At 40.5% G+C, this 22,574-nt stretch overlaps 1 protein-coding gene across 9 annotated transcripts in view; it reads left to right on the top strand.

Moving 5' to 3' along the window:
- Positions 1–22,574, top strand: part of LOC144084422 (protein jagged-1b-like) — a 165,200-nt gene that overhangs the window by 87,051 nt on the left and 55,575 nt on the right. For all 9 annotated transcript variants that reach the window (XM_077612824.1, XM_077612835.1, XM_077612833.1 and 6 more), the window contains one exon: positions 16,003–16,138. The gene's annotated coding sequence lies outside the window, so the exon portion shown is untranslated. The remainder of the gene's footprint in view (positions 1–16,002; positions 16,139–22,574) is intronic.

Here is a 22,574-nt window from a genome sequence, read left to right on the forward strand (position 1 = left end):
CGCGTTCCTCCCAGCAGTAACATTCTCCAGTGACCCTCCAAACGTTCCATAATTCGGCTGAGGGATTGCAGTGGTCAATTAACACTGTGCCGATAGCTCCTGGTGGATTGAATAGTCACATATATAACTGAGAGAAATAAACCCAAAACCACCATTTCACACAGACCGAAACAATAATAACACATAGTAGAAACCTTGTACAATGAAAAATACTTTGTAGGCTATAACAGCAGCTATTGTGCTGGTGCTTTGACAAGCCCACTCTTCAGAAAAGACATTTCATTACAACCAATAGAGCCTCAATCATGTGTGAAATTTGCAGTTGAAATAGGCCCGCTATCGTATCTATGATCAGAAGCGTAATGTTAATAGGAGGCCCCTCTTCAATCTGACTCTTTGTGCTCTTGTTCCCACTTACAGTATCAGAGTTCAATTTTCTATTTTCTTTTTTAATCAAGACAGGCCTCTCAGTGATTAACGTCGGGCCGGCCCATGGCGTTCGCAACAATATGTTTCCTCAAGATTAGAACCAAACCTATTCTCTCTATTGAAGCAAAGAAATCAGTTAAACAACACAGTGATTTTTTGCTATTTTTCTTCAATCCCTCATTCCGGAAGACAATGGGAGGGCCTGCTTATTTTAGAGAATTCAAAAGGAAAGCATTTTACCAGTAAAACATGGTTTTGAAAGAACAGCGGAAGTGCCACTTACTTGTGACAGTGATGTAAATCAGTCAAGAGTTTTCTTTCTTCGTCACGAACAGTCTGAGGAGAATCTATAAGTATGGTCCCTATTTTCTATTTTAATGTGTCTGTTACCATGAAAAATCTCTAGTTTTGGAATCAAATTTAGGCTTCGCCCTTTTATAGGGTGCTCATTTAACTCACTGGCTACCATTGACGCTGCTCGTCGTCCAATCCAATTTAACTGGGAGAGGCTGGTAACAATCTTGGTCAAAATGGTAGAATGTCTACTTCCCTCAATGGTGCTGAAACATGGGAATTCACAGCCAGTCTGCCTAGTTAAAAGGGATAGACAATTATTTATTTATTTTTTAATACATAATCTAGATGCTTTATGTGTTCTGTGACTGTTTAACCTGACGGTCCACCATAGAGTGGTTAAGTTATTTCATTTTTTAAAATTTTATTTTTCCTTGGCTGAGCCTAGCCAGTGATTTAGGTCTTGACCACAACATAATGAATGAAATTGATATTGCTGCTGGTGATTTAATAAGTTTTATGATCAAGTCTTTTTTTTTTCAGTGTCCACGTTGCACGTTATTATTATTATTTATTAAACCATTTATAATGGTTTTCCCTTAGCAGTTGTAACAGAATCCAGGATTTGTGGGAATTTTTTCCCCAGTCATCCAGAAAAACATGTGCAAAGTGAGAGGTCACTAATGTTGGAACAGAAAGAGGCCCTGGCTCGCCACCTCACTCTGGTTCCTTCCAAATGTGTTGGGTGGGCTAAAGCTATTTTTTTCCCACATTAAACACTAAGGTTTGAATCACAAGCAAAGAATAAACACTATATCTTAATGTAATCGTAAAATAAACAACAACAGACATAATAGGCACCTGATAATGTCACATATTCACAGATTTTCATACAGATTGGACATCTGAACCAGAAAAATGTCTCAATTTTTCCAAAATACACCAGCAAATAACTCCTACAGTTCTTGGAGTAGCGTATATTGTACACATAACGCCCACAACTATAACTTTGTAGTACCTATTCTGTGTCAAGGATATTTATCTCATGCATTCTGCAAGCTGCTTGACAGTATAAATCACCTACAGGCTACTTGTCTTATAGCAATATTGTCTTGTATTTTGTCTCATCTTGAGCAACTTGTCACTTTTTTTTTCTTTTCTAGTAAAATGTTTTCATGTCTAGACATTGCACAAAAATAGAAACACTGAATGGATTTGGCTGTGTTGTCAGCTATATCCTGTCCTCAGGATCATTGTACTTTTTTCATGAGTGAAACAAGGCCTCTTCCGTCCTGTGACTTCACAGTTCAATTGACCTGTCAGCTAGACTGGGAATGTTGATATAGCAATAAAAATGGCTGTGATAATGCCGTGATATGAGTTGACAAAATGCTGGGTAATGCATGACTCTTGTATTGTACTTTCCATGGCACACTAGTTCAAATTGAAATAAGTCGAAGGGAGGTTTTGCTGGGAGTACACTGCTATTTAAATGCTAAATACCATTTTCACTTGGTGCCAGTGGCTAATGAAAGGAAGGATGTTTAATTAGCATAGGACTCACCTCCTGTTTTTTTTTTCTCAAACAAACAAAACTTTGCTTTTGCGGATGGCGAACATATACTCTCGACTTTTCTGTCGACCTCTCCTACACTGAGGCGGTTGCAAGAAAAGCTTTAAGAGGCGAGCGCTGTGCCATTGATGACATCATTTCAACTGCAATGGCAGAATGTTAAGAAGGGTGACATGACAAAATGATTTCTGCATGCTAATGTGTAAACGCCCTATTTAAATTGGGAATACTGGCTGTGAACGTTCCTTTTTCAGTGCCACTGACATTTAATCCATTTTGACAGCAATTATTGGCTGCCATCCTCTCCCAATCAAATTGATTGGACATTTAATGAGTGTCCTAAAAAGGGTTAAACCACAGTTGGGATTGACGTTTATGACTTCTATTTTATGTAGCGTCAGTTTTAAACCTACTTTGGGCCAAATTAGCCCACCAGGCCAATTTATATTTCAGCACTGGCTGCAGATAAAGACAAGAGTCTTTGTGTCTATGACAGATGGAATGTAACCGAGGATTAACTGGGCTTCAAATGGCCTCATGCAGCTCAATAATGACCTTCCATGATTGCAGTTTGTTTGAGACTCACATTACAAAACATAGTTATGAACTCGTTTAAATCATCATCATCTATCCGGTCTAGACGTATCTCCGTGGCTCAAAGAGGCATCACACCTAAAACTTCTCCCACCGCAATCAAAGCTGCTCTCGAAGGTGCCCACGGCGGTTAACGGGCCAAGTAAAATCAGCTTCCTATACTTTACGTATTTATTGTTGGTAGAAAACTTTTCCCACCCTTTTGCGTACATTACAGCCAAATTCTCCTGTCCTCACTCTACAGTCTCAAACAGAAGAGGGCTTCAAGGAGAGGCAACTCCAAGTCAGACAGGGCTGAAAGAAACGTATTGTGAGGTCACATTCTTTGCAAATGCAAGCAGGAGCCAAGTCAGTAGCTGGCGGAATTACCCCCATGAATCATGCCCATTGTGATGTCTACCCAGGATGAGAACATGGAAAAGAATTAGGTACGGCAGAGGCTTATCAGTTTCCCATTCGGACCCTGGCGCGAGCAGGCCGGACCTTCAGCAGCCCCGAATGTGGAAATCCTCCATAGCCATGTGTTGTTACTTAAGGGTGTGATGCAGCCAAGTTACTGCGCACTTTTCCATCCACGCCCGTCCTCCTGCCTGTGTACTTCCTTCCCTCCTATTTTACCCGAGATCTTTGTGGTAGGTCTCAAAGTTCAAGCAATATTAGGTTGCACCTCTTGAAACATGTCAGACTGTGTGGTGAAATTTAACTAATGGAAAAAATAGGCAAATGTAACATTTTTCTTATAGCCTTTTTCATCTCACTGGGATTGTTAAAAAGTGGATATATATTTCTAGAGTTTGTTTTTGGCCCCAAATTTTGCATCTCGTTTTTCCCCAACATTCAGGATAAATGAGTGACCGGAATTGGGTGAACAAAAACCTCATTGTCATTGTTCCGGCCGGTTTATTCAGGCCATCTTTGAAGACATCACTTTGTACTGCTTATCAACAGGGAAAATTGTGGATGTGCTTACTTCTGATGTTTGCGTCTGGAAATTCATCCAACTACTTCAATTGAGTTTTAAGATGAATGCCTTAAAATCACCAGCTTCCATTTAAAATATGCGTTGCTCTTTGCTTAGTCTGTTTTCTCTGCTGGCTTGTGACGTATTTAGCCGAAATAGCCTGTGTGACCCACAAACTTCGGACATTCCCATTGAATATTAGCTCAGCATTTTATAACTTTTTTGACAGATGGATTAGTATGCATTTAAAGAATGAATCTGCCCCCCTGAGAAAGAAAGGAAAGACAACGTTGTGGGAAATGGCACCTCAGCACGTTCTACTTGACTGCAAGTTTAACAACTGAGTGAAATAGGCCGTAAGACTTTACGCGTGTGACGTTTCCATCGACGACAAGCGGGACAGGGCAGGGTTTGGGATGGAGTCAACCACCCTTTTGAAACCCCTCCTTCCAGGCCTCTGCCTGGGAAGGCCAGCCTGGGTGCGGCTGGCATGGAGCTGTGAGGGCCCTCATAAGGGCATGACACAAGCACTGACTGCATACATCCGGGGAGTGAAGTCTTTGTCATAACACAGCTCTAAGCAAAACAAAATAAACAGGGGAGAGGAAGAAAGACAAGGGTGGGGAGCGATAAGAGCAGGGAGGAAGCCACGGAGAGAATAGCGGTCGATGGGGAATGGCGGGGAAGTCAGGATCCGAAGCAAGAGCTCGCCCAAGTTGATTACCATTGAGGAAGCCCCAAGTCCATTAGCCCAAACAACAACCAGGTGTTGCTGTGGCGGTGGTGTTTTTTTTTCACTGAGGTGTAAACGACCTGCTCCTTTTCAAGCGCCAACGCGGGAGGCCGGGAAGCCGGCCAGACAAGCGCCATGTCTCTTTGGGCCATTCGTCTCAATCGTTTGGTTCTATCAGGGGTCCTGTTCCTCTGCAGATATTTTCCCTCATATTAGACAATGCCCAAGAACACTGTCACGTTCTCATGTTTGTTGCATGTGGGTGTCTCCCCCAGTCTGAACTGTTACGGTTCGCTTTCTACAACCAAGCCAAGAATGAGGGGGGTCGCTAGAACATGTTTTCTTCCTTGTGAGTTTAATGAGGAGTGGGAAGAAAGAATCCGTGGCAGAAAAAAAGTCTAGGGGTTTTTCAAAAGAGTCACTGAGGATTTATTTGACGGAAGAAAAAAAGGGGAAAGTCAGGAGACTCTCTGGCGTTGGAGATAGCTATATTACCTTATTATGTTACCTCTCCCCACATCCACAGAAGAGGCATTTCACCACAGCTGGCTACTGTCTCTCAGTAATGACCACTAGACTGAAAATTAGTGCCAGTAGTCAAGACCAACCCCTTTACTTATTGGTTCTGGACTCAGGCACACTATCGGGCTGTGAGCCAATCAGGTCAAAAGCTGCCTGAAATCTTTCTCGCTGAGCAATGGAGTCCATCCAACTAGATGTGAGTAAGTCTTGAACAAGGTTTTCCAAAAATCCTCCAAAATTCCATAGAAACTTTTATTTGTTATTGTTCCAACCTAAATAATCGTGCAGCTCAATTTGATTTTATGTTAGATGAAAATTTTAAAAATAATAATAATACAGAGATGTTCTGTTGTGCTAACATCCTGATTTCACAATTGCAGAACCAGCAAAACTAAGTAAAAGTGAAAAAAAGGTAAAAGTAGAAGAAGGTAGGCAGTGAAATTCTGCTGACTCAGCATGTCTTGTGCAATAAAAGATGTATAGTTCTTGGTAGAATAAAACAGATATGATTATGTAATGTAAATTCACGACCCTGTGAGTTGTTTGTTTAGCTCCTCTTGTTATACTTTTAGTGGACAATATTTGATGCCATAATGGTTTTTTTTTCAATTTTAGTTTGTTGTCAAGTAAAAAAAAAAAAGAAGTGTATTGGGTTTAACTTGCCTTAAGCTATCAGAAACCTGTTCTTACATATCAAATCTGCAAAAAAATTAAAATAAAAAAGTAAAAAGCCACAAGGCAAAACACAAAATGCATGCTTGATTTGCAACATCACATGGATATGAACACGTGAATATTATGACTTTAACATTGACCTCTCTGACATCCCATTGTACATTAACCTATCCCTTTTATTTTGAAAGGGTAATGTTGAATGGTGGAAAAGTTAGACCAAAAAACTGGCTTGATAGTACCATGTGTAAAACATCAGAAAATTTCACCAGACTTTTTAGCTTGTTGGCAAAGAGGAAAAGTATAGAGATTGGCTTGTTGTGACATGCGTAGGAAAGTGTCTTATGGCCCAGGACTCATCTTTTGTGTAATTTAGAAAATCATGTTTGTTCTGCGTATTGAACAGAGGAAGATGAATGAATTATTTCATATTCACTCTTTATTTTCGCTACAGGCCAAAGCTCTGGTACTTAGTGCAGGATTGATGACTGTGTACTCAGGTGAACCCACACAGTGAGGTGGTGCTTAATCTCTGCACCTTTTGTTGCCCTCGTGGCTTCTGTATCACTTTGTGCAAGTCAAAACAAGAATTCCAGTCCACTAATGATCCTTAAGAGCCTCCTCGTTTTCTTTCATCTGAATCTCTGCATTCTAAACTGCAGCTTTGTATTGTGATCATTTCTCCTTTTGCCACCAGTTTTGCTTTAACGCTGAAATACAAGTTAAAGTGACCTGGTTCATGTGTCGTCTTGTGTCAACTCTCAACAAGGCCGCATGTAAAACATCCACTCAGCAGCCACACAAACCGTACAGGAAGCAGCATTGGGGATAAACCAGGCGGAAAAGCCACTCATCTACGAAATGACCATCCGATGTGGTATGCTGACATGATATGGGTCGATGCGGTGGTGACGTGCATTCATCTGAGAGCATCTTGAGGATTTTGGTCATAAAACACACTGACAAGAGTAGAAAGCCAAAGCTCTGATCCTAAACTTCTATAATGACTGGTTGTGTGTGATCCATAGAGAGTGATGGCGTTGCTGTTTGCAGTGTTTAAGTCTGTGATCCTCATGCCCTATACTGCTGCCTTGCGGAGTACAATGTCTCGCATTGTGGGAAGGGAAGAGACTCTGGAATCTCTCCAGATTCATTATCAGTACCACGCAGGCGTTCCAGGGAGGGTGTACCCAGATTTATGTGCGCAGTGACTGAAGTATAGCATGCAGGTGAAAGTAGTAAATGGCTCAGAACAAGGCGTGTGCTTGTATTTGAGTCTGTACATGCCACTGATTAAACATTGGATAATATTGTATTTTTTAAGATCTTCATGCTGAGGATTTGTATGTCTCTGCTGCACTCACTCGTGGTTCTAGGGGTTAGAAAGGTGGGCTCCTCAGGGCTTGATTGCGACAGTTCAACAAATATTGAATTGAATTGAATTATGTTTTTATTATTTTGTGTATTTTTATTGCTTGGTTGACAGGAAAGGTTTGGTCCAATACAATTCATTTTGTAAACCAAAATACAAAAGATGTATAACTTATCGTGTGTACATGATATTTATTGGTCTAAAAATAAATATAGGTGGCAGATCAGTATTGGCAAAGTTTGAAAACTTCAGATCAGAATTAAAAAGAAAAAAATGTATTGGTACATTCCTAGTTCTGTGAAAAACACATTTTCTGCACATCGCTAAGTGTTCTTTTACTATATATTATATTATTAAGTTCTGAAGAAAAAGCCAATTTCTTTATTGAATCTTAGTATTTTTGCTGTTTAGTAGATTTGATGAGCGAAGAGCAAATGCTACTGTACTTTGGATCACGGCCATATTCTGACCAAATACTCCAGGCGACAGTTCATTCCAATGACATGCTAAAAACATCATACTTTAATTGATGTGGCGAAGCCATTTGAAGACTAAAATGCAAAAAGGAAAAAGAAAGTATGTGTTATTTCTGCATTCAGTGGGTGCATTCCTTTTACTTTCCAAAAAGCTAAATTCCCCAGCCTGAAGCACATGAATGTGATAGGCAGTGGAATGCACCCGTGCATGAGTACCACATAACCCATAATCAAAGCCATGTGTTCCATGATGCACTGTATATTTGAAAGAACATGCAAGTCAACAATTCAAGATATTTGATTAACACCCCACATCGTTGTCCTCTCTGTGGTGTACACTTGAAAATTAAGTTATCAACGTGTTCGTGGAGGTTGTTTCAATAACCGTCTTACCATCAAGTTAACTGTAGTCCAAAGGAATACAACACCATTAGCTGACTGTCTCATGGAGCTCTGAAAACAAGAAGTTCACAGTGTTGTCGCTTTGATCCTGCCCTCGTACCTGCATCCGACATCTCCAAGAAAACTTTAAAAAGTTGTTCTTGTTTGGTTGCCATGGAGACTTAAGCCCTCAACAACTTGCTATCCAGTCTTTGATACTGGCCTGGAAGAGGATGCACTGATGCTCCTAAGCAAGAGGAAATACCTAAAGACATAACAGTCATTTGAATGGTTCTACCAACAATATGGGCACTGAGTCATTTTGTGCGTTTTCCCCGGCCGGGACTTAGGAGGCACCTGTGATCCATCAGACCTCCATTAGAGTCTAAAACGATCACATTCAGGATCCTGCTCAAACATCCTGTTTCTACCGTACATGTGTGCTGCCAGGCTATGTTTTGTTTTAATCAGTTTGCCTGTAATCATGATGGGACGAGAGATGTGGGTAAAACAACTTCCTGTTTCTCTTTCTTAGTCTTGACCCCCCTGCCCTCTTGGCTTGGCTGAGTCATAACTTGGTAGCGCCCTTACATGTGTGAAGATGAGGGGAAGTGAGATCACTGGTAGGCTCTCTTGGGACCAAATCACTGTATGTTAATTAACCACAAGTGTTGGTTTTTGACATCCAACTTTGAGTTCTAACCTAGATCTGGTACTCAGAACAGGTTGCTGTCATTTCGTACCCAATGTGTTCCATCTGGGTAGGTAATGCCAAACTCCATTTCCCTAAAGTCAAATGGAATAATCTCCAAGATGCTTTTCTTGGATAAAGAAGGGAAGTGATGATCACGATTTTCTACAAGATGCTTTGATTTGTGGAAATGGAGACCAGCAGCTTGTGTTGGATCACTGCTACGTCTAAATTGGCAAAGTGTACCACTCTAGGGTTCAAAGCAGAATGGTTGAAGAGCAGCCAAGCCCACCCACACCTGACAATCCAGTCCTATGTCCAGGAATAAAGGGAATAACACAAGGACAACATGGATTGGAAGAATCAGGGCCTGCCACCATAGTCTTGAGTGTCAGAGTTGCTGAGCAATCAAAGGTGATCAGCTTTATACTAGTGGCTAAATAGTTTATTGTTTTACTAAAGACTATAACCAAGACCTCCGCACTAAGACTTACACCTACCAGAAATGACTTGAACCAACTCAAGATCCAGACTGTTGGTTGTCACAACCAAGAACCAAATCAACACCAAAACTGACATTTTGGTAGCCATGTCGAGACCGTACCTGGGCCTCTAAAACCTAAGCCTGTCCCGAATGTACCACGCTAGTATTAAAATAATAGCTTTATCCTATACTATATGTCAGTAGATACCATCAAAGCAACTGAATGATGTGCAGGATATATTTTAGCTCGAGGAATGTGTTTTAGGGTTGCAAGGGAGGATCACTTCTGCTGCTTCTTGAGCGCCTAATTTACAGACATGCAGTAGCCGTTTCAGATCGGGTGCTCATACATAATCAACCTTTTAAATCAAATATATTCTCACTGCTAAGGTTTACAGCTTTAGCACATTTCCTCTTTTAAATAACTATGAGTTCACTCTTAGAGTGAATCACAATTTTAAAGCCGGTGGATTTCTCCATTTGAAAACTTAAAATGCAATCACATCTGAACTGTATATTTACAATGAGCTGGAATCCAACTTCACATTTGTACATGTTTCAGTTAGCATGCTTCCACTTTTTTTCCCTTTATGCTAATGAGTGAACGTTTTACAAATAACACAGAGCTGGTAATTCAATAATCAAAACTATTCCTCTGTAAAACATCCAGAATTTCCTTTTTCCAGTCATCATCTATTTAAACGCACAACAAACACATTGAGTGAACTATGAGACAACATCTGATGGGCAGCGCATTAAAGCTTTGCATCATGTCATGTGTCATCTTTTAAAGCAGTTGGCATAGCACCATGTTGATGTAATATGGCAGTCATTATCTAGCCACAGCCCCTGCCATGTTAGGAATACTCTCAAATGTCATTTCTGATCAGCTTTGTTGAAACCCACACTGTCTACAAAAGCGAATTTGTCACAATTGCAGCATCGCGCCAAATTGACTCCAGAAATATTAATTACTCCTTTTCATTGGCCCTTGGTAAAGCAGAAATAATTGGATGTACTGCAGTCCCAGTAATCATTGGCTATGTGGGAGCTTTTACTGTTAGTATACAGAGATTATAGTAGTACATGTAGAGAAAAATGTTACAAAATGCCTTGCCATAGGATTAAAATGGAAACATGTACAGTTCAAGAGAGCTGAATCAACATCCATATCCCGTGTACGTCACAAAAACAATTATGACACTTGCGGTAAAATACACTATCTTTGCAAATATCTTGTAATGTTTCTTTTTAACTCTTGTTGATCAGTTTGAGTGCAGATGGCTTCCTGCAACCGTGCAGCTGTCAAAACCCCGGCAACCTCAAACATGTGCTCTGTTTTCAAAATTACATGAATAGATTGTTACATGTTTCTAACAGAAAACATGAGTTTTCAAAGATGGGTCTTATTCACCTGCTAGTTCACAGTTGTTCTGTTCATCTGTATGATTTATAGCTTTCGCTGTAATTAATTCTTAGCTTTGCCTACAATATTTTTGGGGGGTCAACTAAGAAGCAGTATTAGTAATGCAGTTACATCTGAGTATAATTTGGCTAAGCATAACATAGGTGTCAAGGTGGTAACTTTAAGTTGTGCAGTCTGGTATTTGCACCGTTGGGGGAAAATTCCATTTGCAAAGTAAGTTACCCTATTTTCATGAGAGTTTTGTTAATGCTCATACTATAGAATAACTCAAGGCTGACATCAATTTTGTCTACAATCAAAGAGCCCTAGATTTGACACTAAGTACATCGGCTTGTGAGATATTTATAATTACTGCAAGACAGTGGAATACTTACATATGTGTCTGCATCCTGAGAGTATGTGAAAAATATGGCTAATCCCTAATATCCAGAGGGCAGGGAAGGGAGTACTCTCATACACATCCGGAAAATACCTTTCTGTTGTGATGGGGCAAAAGATTGGACTACTGAGGCCGCAACACGCAAATGCGGTGCACTTATGAATTAATGCAAATTGCAACCATATGAGGCCAATGGCAGACAAATAAAGAGAAAATAGATGATGACTGCAAGGTCTACTGTAATTAGAAGCAGTGGCCTTGTTGGAAATACCTCACTGAATTGATTAGATAGCTTTTGTCTACAATGTAACAAATCCTTTATGGAAATGTATTTGGCAAATAGTCTTTTTCTATTATTCAGCCATACTTTTTTGTCAACACGTTTCTTTTAGTGGTCTTCTATAAATAGAAGCCATTTTTTGATGATGACAGGATATGGTTTTCGGGCCAAATGGGTTCTTACAGCAGCAAGTCATATATGTTACTGAAGCATTGTATTATAGCCAGATATTTAGGTCTGTTTAACAAGCAAATGTCGCTCAGCTTTTTCTACTATTCCACTCGAATACACTTGAGAACACTCAAAACATGCTGTAATTAGTCTTATTCCAGATTGTCTCACAAAAGCAAAGAAGGAGCGAAGGGGAGTTTTGCCTTGTTTTTCCTTCAAAATAGGAAAAAAATAAATAAACCCAACCACTTCTAAAGGCCCGCTCCCATTTGCACATACAGCTAAGCTTTCGGTCTGCTTTTAATATTGTACCAGAGCAGCTGGCAAGCTGCAACACACACCTGGGTAAACACACAGCGCTGGTCCTGTTCACTTTTGCTCTCAGCGTCCAATAGCTAAACACTGTCTTTAATCTTTATCCTGTTCTGTCTCACAACTCTTGTTGAACCACTGATCAGTCACATGGCCACTGGCACTGTCCTCTCATACGTACTGCCATGCATTTTGCATTACCTCAAGAGGCTGACAGGCAATAGCCGTCAAGCAGAACTCTATTTGTATCGCTCCTGATGATGTCAGCCTCTGCTTTTTCCCACCCCCTCACTGTTCCGCGCCCCCCTCACCCTTACCGTGTACAGTATGCCAACCCAGACAGCCGATTTATACAAAGCTCCCGACCACACTTTTCAACGCGCTTGGGCTGCCAAGGGCAGGAAATACTCTATTGAAGTCCCACCTGAAGATGGCGTAAACTGCCCTCACCCACGCCTTCATCACCAATTTATTCCATATTACTGGAAACTTCTACTCGTGCGCTGTCCCTCAACTTAACCCTTTGCCTGTAAAGTTAAATAAAGTAAAACTTCCTCCCATAAATAAAGACATGAAACCTTACTTTGCTACTTTGCTCCCTCCTAGGGTTTACCCAACCGCTACACTTTTTTTTACAAGGTTTATCTTTTGTAAACTCACCTTAAATGGTTAGGTATGAGTCTTGCAATCGTGTTTTACATTGGATTGAGTTTCCACCGATCTCCTCGTGGTCACCTCTGCTGTTCTTTCAAAGTTTCAGATTAAGAGAACTTTATTTGTGACAATGCATCAATGCGTTTGTTTGGGTTGTGCAGGTGAGACATGTTTACGGACTTTAATGGAGAAGCTATTATCCCAAATCTCGATACCTCCTTTAGTAGTTTTATACCCACCACAGTCATAAGTGACGCAATGGTTTAGAAAATTGAGGCAATTAATTGCCTATTTAAGCACCGAGAGTGCTCTCAAATAACAAGTTTGGACCACAGTGAACTCCCAAATTTCTAAAGTATACTGTCACTTTGCGTCGGCCCACAAGCCAAGTTGCATCTGTCAGGCTTCAGCACCACTGGAGGTAATGGATCCTCACTTTATCCCAGCGAGTCTCCATGTAAAGCAATCCCCATGGCAACCCACCCACCTTTCTCTCTTCCTTCATATGGCCTTGATGAGATCCAGACTTAGTGTGCAAGCATATTAAAATGGCCCAACAGTGTCAGCAGGAGAGCTAAATGGAAGGTAGTGAAATCTTTTGAACCTTTGTTACATTACAAAAGTTCTAAACACATCCAGCTGAGTCCAAAGTTCAGGGAAAACATAAAAGCCTTTTCCTATGTTAACTTGGAGGATGATAATAGGCGAACAGCACTAAAACTACTAAGACAGTCCACAATCAAAGGCCCAGAGGAAGGACTCCCTGCACCTCTCACCAGCTACTAATGGCCTGTGTGTGTCATACAAAACTAATCTGACAGTCGTTATATCTCCTCTTTTTTTGGGTGCCTGGTGATTAAACTCCATTAACGATGGGTTAATTAGAATACAAAAGACGTAGAAGCCCAGTAATTACAGCTTGCTAGGTCACCCTGAAAGCAAAGTGATGGTTGGCTGCTTACATGTATGACTTTGTGAGCGCCAGACTTCTTTTACAAGTGTCCAACTTTCTGCTGACATCGACAACTATTTCGCTTCTGGCTACAGTGAAGACGAGCGGCAATTCTGCGTGAGTCTTTGCTATTGTGTATGTGTGACTGGAGCTATGTGTTGGCCGCACAGGCTCCTCTGCGGCATTTTAACCACACACACGATAAATACGAGCTCGCGGTGAGGCCGTGGTGCCCCGGGAATGCTCACATGTGGGCTGGTGGCCCTCACCACCGTTGACGAGGGAGTTAGGTGGCTTTTGGTCAGCAAGATTCCTGGTGGAGAAAGCTACATGACACCGTGGTTATCCATGCGAGCTTTCTTTCTGGTGCAATACTTTCACTGAAGTGTATTATTTGTTTACTCCCCACACTCACAAAGCAACCAATCACGCTATTGTTTACGGGCTGACAGATCTCACTGAGGAGACAAATATGCACTGAAATAGCAGCAACTGAAACAAACATGGAATGGCATGGCAGACGGCAACATTTCTCAGATAAATTATAACTGTGCGAATGTCTTTGGATATTTATTTATAAAACAATAAAACAGCCTCCGCTAGGCCAAAGTTAACTCAGATAAAACTATCTTGGACCACAGAGCAGATTTTGGAAATTAAAAGGACAAGCATGGAAGTTTAGGAATTTCAGTTTGATGCCAAGAAAAATAGGAGATAAGATCATTGCTGCCTGGACTACATGTTTATTTTCTTAAATAAACATTAAATATCACAGAGCTGTCTTAATACGCAATGACTGATTTATGTTCCTTCTACATTTCATCATATATTGATAATTGAATGTGGCCCAACAAGAATCCTCAGCAACTGGCATATCTTGGGACAGTTATTCTGTGTATGTGGCCCTTTGTGCTTGTCACATTTATACTCTTGGGAAGTTTCATTCTTTTGTAAGGTCATCAGACAGAGAAGCTAGTTAAGATAGTTATCAGTCAGTGTTTCCCATTGCACCATTTTGAGAATCACTGCCCTAAATATAATGAACTGCATAAATGAAAATATTCACAGGCAAGTCGACTAAAGTTTTAGCTTCCCTTTTGCTCCATTTCAGAGTTATAAGAAAAGATACTGGCAAGAGTAACAAAGGGTGGAAAAACTTAAACCAGATTGTAAGAACTTCAGAGCAACAATGTTGCCTTTCTATACACTTAATGAATAATTCAACAGAATTGGGTTTGAACGTCTAGATTCAAAGTAATTTCCCAAGTTATCATTCTCTTGGTTATTTCAGACAATTCTATTCTTTCAAATGTTTGTTTGAGGACGGCCCATTTCTGTTCCAGAATGACTATGCCCAAGTGCACAAACAAGGTCCACAAGGGTATGCTTGGAAATGAATCAACAAAAATTCCCAGGACCAAAGACTGAAAGAATATTTAGCTGTGTTTGAACTTCCTGTTGTTGTAATGGCAACGTGTCCAATGGTGTGTTTTCTGGACGACGCACAAGTAAAAGAAAAACAAAAAAACGTGATTAATGTTGCGGTGTTTATAACATCCATTATTTTAATCCCGCTCTCATGGGCAGATAAAAATCGCATAACTATGCCAAATTATTGATGTGGATTCATTCGTCATCATGGAAGGGTTTGGAAATAATGCTTATCCCTTAGATGGATGTGCTGAATCAGAAATCGTTAAAGACTGGCATGAACTCACACGTTTGGACTGGAATGTGAGAGTCTTTGACAGTAATTCATAAAACTAACAAAAAAACAGTCACCAGAGTGATTCAATTGAGTCACTTATGTTGTGGTCTCGCCATTAAAATCCCAAGAAAACGTCAATCGCTTTCCAAAAGAGTGCGTGTAAATCATGAGACCATGAAACAGTTTCCCTTCCACACATCCGTCACTGGAGACTAATCTGTTGTCTCCCATAACTTCATGGCTGACAAGGGTCATTCGCCTAAGGCACCGTCGGAGACTCTATCCCCCTCGCTGGACAGATGTAGTGGCATAAGGGGGTGGTGGTGGGGGGGCTTCCGGATGCCCCCTCTCCGCCGTGCTGACCTCTCTCTCTCTCCCAGTCTCTGAGAAAGGGTCTCAAGGTTGAGGGGGTCCTGGGGACTGGACACATTGCAGCATTAATTAGACACTCAGTTACCACTGAGCCTAATGTTTGCCCCCATACACTCGCCCCGATGTTAACTCCTTCCTGACAGGCAGGGAAAGTAATGTGGCCTTTGTGGCTCGTTTACCCGGGTTCAGCTCTCGCTGAAAGACTGTCGTTTAATGTTTCATTGCCACATTGCTGTACATTCAGGTCAGATGCTGGGGCTGCCGCAAGTGGGTATTACCATAGCCGAATAATGAATGCTGGTGTTGGTGCTTCCCAATGAAAATACATTGCATGTTTTTTTTAAATCAATCTCGGCCAATAAGTAAGAGGCTCCAACTCATCGACTAATTTGAAAATCGAGTATTTGATTAATCGTGGCTGTTTCACACAAGAGGTGTGAAGTTTTGGTTAACAGGCAGGGATACTTCATCCCATCAAAGACTTTTGTGGTGATTTTACATAAACAAAGTGACTTTTTAGCGCATTTTCTAACAGAGACCAATATCCTCTCCACACCCATCACTAGGGATGACTAAAGAGGCCAAGGAAGAAGAAAGCAAGTGCACGCCGACAGGATATCCCTCTGGGTGGACGGCAGAACAATCGGTCGAGAGTGCGCGAGAGCGGAGAAGGAAGCTTACACTACCTCCGTCAGATTCAAGGTGGGCTGCATGCAAATGTCGTTTAGTGTATGAGAGATTACTTCCCCTAAAATTTGCTAGGTCTGGTTTCCAAAGCACTTTTGGCAAAACCTGTAATCAGAGGTGTCTCTGCCCCTTTCTTAAGTAATCGAACTCAGCTGACAGTAGTAATCCAATAGGAGAAGACTTAGTATATTAAGACTCAGCTTTCATTTGATTAATTCATAGCCTACAGGACGTGTGAAATAGAAAGGCAAGAGCAGCACGAGATCATGACCCTGACTTTCTAAACAATTACCATCTGCAGTGAGCCATGTCAAGTTCTCTTTTTTCCTCTCTGATTTCATCCCTTCCATGAGATCATATATTACAATCCACCTATGCACACATCTACACACCTGGAACTGCCCTCCTGCATCGGCATCCAACCAGCCATGTACTAAAAATATGTCATGACATGTATGCTGTTGAAAATAGATTCCTACAGCCAGAGGCACATATCAGAATAACACCTGTGGTAAAGCTCAGCCTCTCTGACCTGCTTGAATGGCACAAATATGAGGGTCCTTACGTGCCTTTCCTTTGACAACATTCTATAATTTGGCAGTTACTGCTGTATAATCATCTTAGCTTCAGTGATTCCATTTCCATTATAGATTTAATGAAGATAATCACCATTGTTGAAAGTATACCTATACATTTTGACACTCAAATTAGACATTTCAAAGGAAGGAAGAGTGGGATTAAGACTGTCTCTAGGCTGTACAGAATTTATGAGAGAGAAAAGTGCTTATATCCAGGTTTGTTCTTTGACAATTTGTCCAACAAAGATAGACGGTAAATGCATCAAAACTTTATGCAAGTGCTATCTGAAAGGAAAAGACCCCAAAAATGTCCTCACTCTTTCTCTTCTCATAATTTCAGCTCCCCTGAATATTTAGGTCAAATAGGATCATTGTTATGAAGTTATCGCAAAATTATTTTTATGAGCTCAGTGACCTTTGAACTCATTAACCCCCAAATTTCATCACCTCTTGCATTATATATTATGTTATAACATATATCTTGCAAATTTAAATAATTCCTTTATTTGTTCTTGAGTTATACGTTACAGAACCAAATGGCTCTATATTTTACCTACGGTCAGAGATAATTAATTCACTAGCTGCCATTTACTGCGAGAGATGTCCAATCCATTATGGCAGGACGTGTGTCAGTGAACGTTTAATCAATGCTAGGCCTCCCACTCAAAATGGATCGGACCATTTATCGCTGTCAATCCACTGTAACGTGATCTTTCGAGGTCAGCCAGTTAAATGGATTTGATAGTTTTCAATGGAATTAATGAATTCAGATCAAATTTAATGTCTCCCAAATCCATGTTATGTAAAAACTGGTTTTAACTTCAACAAAGAGTTTTCAATGGAATTAATGAATTCAGATCAAATTGAATGTCTCCCAAATCCAAGTTAGGTAAAGACTGGTTTTAACTTCAACAAAGAAAGTGTATTCAGTTCCCCAAAACTGCAGCTTGTGGTAACATCCTTTTTGGAGGGAGTCACTCTTCCGTTTTGGCACGTCCCCTCAAAAGATGATTAAAATTTCCGTCAAAGGAAGCAAGGTGAATCAAATCTTAAAATTGCAAAGTCTATGAATGCCAATGCAGCTGCTTCACCAAAGAACCAGAGTTTTCTTTTTACAAGTATTTATTGTAATTGTTGAATATATTGAAATAAGAATGAAGCAAGATCACAGGTAACAGAACAACCCAATTCTTTTTGGTTTAGAAAATGTGTTATCCCTCAGAGTCACTTCAAGGCAAACCCTTTTCTGAAATAACAGAGCCTATGAGCGACCTCTGAAAGCTTTCCGTTGACCTTTTACTGAACAGGATGACTGACCTGTGAAGGATACGGGGTCTGCCTAGCTATTACCTTGGCTCGGACCTATGTTTATCCTTGCAGGGGTGTGTCAGGACAAGAGTGTAGAACTCAAATTCTTTAAGAGAACAGGGGGGGGGGCACCCTGCCCCTTGGCAAGATTTTAATGTCAAGTGCAGAAGGACTTTTGAACAATGCAACAAAAACAGTCGTGCTGGTGAAAAATGTCCCACAGTCGCTGGCCTCAAAGAGATTACAAATACCAGATTTCCAGTCTACTTTGTTTTCTAGCCAAACCAATAGTACCACAAATAGCTCTGTACATAATATCTTATCACAATTATAGTCATCATTTTTTATCTTTATTATTTGTACATTATGGCGATTAGAAGTGTTTCCTTATTTATGGTGGAACAATGAACAATAAGGAGTCATGTTTCATGGCCTGTGACTCTCAAATACCGTGTCCACTGCAAAGCAAGCCTAAAGTTTTTAATTACACACCCCCAATGGTCCCCAACCAACCAGAGCCCTTTGACACAGGTGGTGGGATGAAGTGCAAATCTCTCATTCTAAAATGAACCAACAGAGGACAAAAAAAAACTCAGCCATATTTGTTTGGAATGTAATCTGGTTACAGATGTGACGCCAGACTAACAACGTCTGTGCTTTGTAGACCACAAAAGAAGCCAAGCCCTTCAACAGAAATCAACACTAATTGTTATGTTGCTGAACCAAAGAATACAGTTTGAGGGCTGTTGTTCAACCTTTGTTTTTAATACCCATTTGACTGTGAATACAGAAGTTCCAGAAACAAGTTCTTTAAAAAAAAATGTCTTCAATGTTAGAAATCGAATGAATAGCTCATTGGCTTTTTTTTGTTATGGTGTGCTCGGCATTTCCCTGGGTGGCCCCATATTCCCATTGGGGGGTCCTGGGGTGCACAATACTGTATTATGCATATGTCCCCCACCCCCACACACTTTACACTCCTATACATTCCATTATGTGTTTTGGGGATTGGTGTGGTGGGGCCCACACAGCAAGACATGAAATGGAGTATAATGTTAAGGGAAACATTTTTCATTTTCATCACATGTTTACCACTATAGACAACAACAAAAAGAAGATTGCAATATAATGTGTTCCTTGTAGATTTTGGACCTTGTCCAAAAAATATCAAAGGAATCATCTGTTTGGCTAAACTATTTTGCAGTTTTACTTCTAAAATTTGGGCGAGATTGCAGAAAAAGTAGGCTACTGCATGGACCGCTTGCATGTGAGCACTTTCCATTTTCGTCATTAGCCTCGATGAACAGAGCGCTATTGAAACGGAGAAGACTCCTTCAGAACTGACCCCTTAAATGGTGGCCATGCCCTTTAACCTCTCCACCATCTTGTCACAGGAGCACACTTTGAGACGCACAGAGAAAACATACTTCTTGGACTCATTAGCGATTAGCATTCATTGGAAAATGGAAATGTACTAAGTGGTTAAAGATTGTCGTCAGGAAGTATTTCCTCTTCATCAATCCATGTAACAGGATCTCTCCGAACTGCTATATTCTTAATTCAAACTATACACATTTTAGTCTATTATACTCCCTTTTATAGGTAGCAGTGGTTTCTCTGTGGATTTTTCACTAACTATACAAAGCAAATATGTTAAACTCTTTTCACAAAATATGAGCCCTCATATTTCAGACACTGATATTATATGGTTTGATTGATTTTGAAGAGTTGAAATGAGAATGTTGCACCCATTTACAATTCTCAATTTGTCATGGTTTCTACTTTTGCCTTCCTGGAATTTACATTGGTTTTCTCTCGGTAAAGCGTTTTGTGTTCCGATCACCACATTTTGAATTGGATGGAATGCATTTGACAGTCTTCATGTGTGCGTAAACTTGGTAAAGAACTAAAGCATATTTTTAAACAGGAATGGGAGTGGATGTTTTAAATACTGTGTCATGCGTATTCAGACACCATCTTAAAGTTAGCACAAGACACTTTGAAAGGAAATGTTTTGGTCTTCCACACCCTTCTGTCATTTGTCTTAACCAAACCCACCCCAAAAAAACCCTTAAATATGAAAAGATTTTTTTTAATCCTTTTTGTCTTGCATTCATGTGCTTGTTTTTTGCAAGTGGAAAAGCAGCACGCTTTGTGGAATCCAGTCAGCCCACGCACTGTGTCAGGACACTTGATTCCAATTAGATATTTTTCTTTGCTGTCTTGTTCTGGCCTGTCTGGGCCTCCTGCTTTCATCCTTCCCTCAGCCCTCCCTTGCTGTTGAACTCTCCCCACCTCTCTTCCCCCTTCCTTGCTTCGGTCCTCCTGTTCGCAGCCCATGGCAATATGTCGTTTTTTGGACTACCTTGCTCACTTGTTTAACACAGCGTTAAGCAAACATTACCACTATATCACTATTAAAAAGGGCTCTAGGGCCTTTGCATTGCACAAACAAGAGAATATTAACTTTGGTCGGCTGTACGCTGTCGCAGTCCTCCCACACGCTCGCTAATGATAGCCTTGCCATCGAGTGTGTACAATATATTTCTCCCACAATACATTGGCCACATGTAATTTCTCATCCAAATTACTGTGATTAAAACATTCCACCAATCTTTTATGTTTTTCTTGCTTCGTATGCGGTTGTCTCTTATTTCTTGTTATTAGTCTTGCATATTTGTGTCCTGTGCTCCTGAGATTAATACTCACACAGACACAATGTAGTAAAACTGTTTTATGTTCTATATATCTAATAATAGAAATGTAGCGTGATTTTAGCATAAATAACAGAAAAGCTCAATTCCTCTTTTCTTGCGGGCCCTGACAGTTGATTTAGTAGGCGTCTCTTTTTAACCTAAACGCTTCCAAGCAGGGGGTTCCTCAGCAGCGTCCAGCTTGTCACTCTGCAAGTGAGGCCTCAAGTTTCCACTAGCAAAGCTTATTGTGCGTGCCAGCAGAATTCTTCGTGTAGATGTACAGTTCTGGAAAATTCTTTATTTTTTGTTTTTATTTTTTTACAGTTTGTTATTTCACGGTGAGCCATGATAAATGTCCAAAACTTAATCTAGAACCCTCAATCTTACGGATGTTAGGTTGTAGGGGTGGGGGTAGATAGAGAGGGTGCAATTGAGTTTGCTATTGAGCTGGCAAGCTGGAGTTTCATTGGATGTAATTGCTTGATGGTGAGTTAAATGGATTTCTATTGGAAAGGTTGAACTTTAGTGTCATTTGTGGTCACAGGCTATCAATTAATGCCTCTGGTTAGGATTTGTCTGCAGATGGGCCTGCTTCCATAACAAGCTCAGTTTAAGACTGATGCTCAAGGGACCGATTAGTACCAGAATTGCATTCCTGCTTGCTTCATTATAGAAATGACTTATTGCTTACCATCTAGAATGCGGAGCTATGTATGAAAACTTAGCCCATGGTCAAGGAGCAAATGCATTCACTAAATCGATATAAAAAAGAAAAATTATCAGATTGCCGCCACACCAAAACCGCATCTTCCTCATCTGCAAGATGAAAATCAATGCTGCACATTGATTAAATGGAGATGACAGATGGACTTCTTCGGTTGTGTTCAGATGACCATATTTGGTTCGGGATTCAATATGTTCTAAAGCAAACTCATCATCATTATCAGATTAATCAATTATGTTTGAGTAAACAACTGAGATTAACCAAAGACAAATTAGAAACTCATGTCTTGCAAATTAACCCACACAGAAGACTAACAAAATAAAGTAATGCAATCAATTCTCTGAAAATTATGGTTAAACAGCTGCCACTCAGTACAAATCTTTTTTTTGTACAATAATCAATTTACCATGGTTTGTACTGTTTTCCAGCTGCTCTTCTATAATAATATTTTTATTTTCTTGTTTAATTGAATTTCCATCAAAACTTGAAAAAGCCAAGGAAATTGATTGACTTTACAATTCACGCTCAACCAATATTTTTTTTACTGTGCACTATAGTTGATTGAAAACGGTTGTTTGTACATTTGATTCAGTCAATATTTTGCGTACCACTAGAGGGATCCTGCGTACCACTGGTGGTACTCGTACCACACTTTGAGAACTACTGTTTTAGGCCAGGGGTCCTTCAAATTATAAAGCGAAAAACTGGTAGGAATGGCTAAAATGGTAGCATTGATTGACATGTGGCCAGGCAAAGTTGGGACCACACAGGGTAATCCTTCACAGCTCTTCAAGGGCAAAAGCGCGCATGCATGAAAGATGGCCACTGCAGAAGAAGCCCAGCCTAGCCCCCCCTTTTCCCTCTTAAAAAGCACTCGCTCTCCTTGAGTGTCTCCAGAGTGGGACAGATGCAACAAGGCAAGCCGACCTTCTCGGAGGGGTCAAGGGAAAACACAAGGACGGTTGGCGAGTGGGGGCGTTGTTGACCTAAGTGGAGGTATGCATCACTCAGCGAAGATGATGCCACCTTGGTGCACATACACAGGCCCGAACGTGAAAACAAAATCTTTCACAGAGGACGATGGGGACAGAATGAATGAATGAATGAGTGAGTGTTGGCCTTGGATGTCTGCATTTCACAAGATA

Source organism: Stigmatopora argus, chromosome 11 (genome assembly GCF_051989625.1).
Source record: "Stigmatopora argus isolate UIUO_Sarg chromosome 11, RoL_Sarg_1.0, whole genome shotgun sequence".
Lineage (NCBI taxonomy): Eukaryota > Metazoa > Chordata > Actinopteri > Syngnathiformes > Syngnathidae > Stigmatopora > Stigmatopora argus.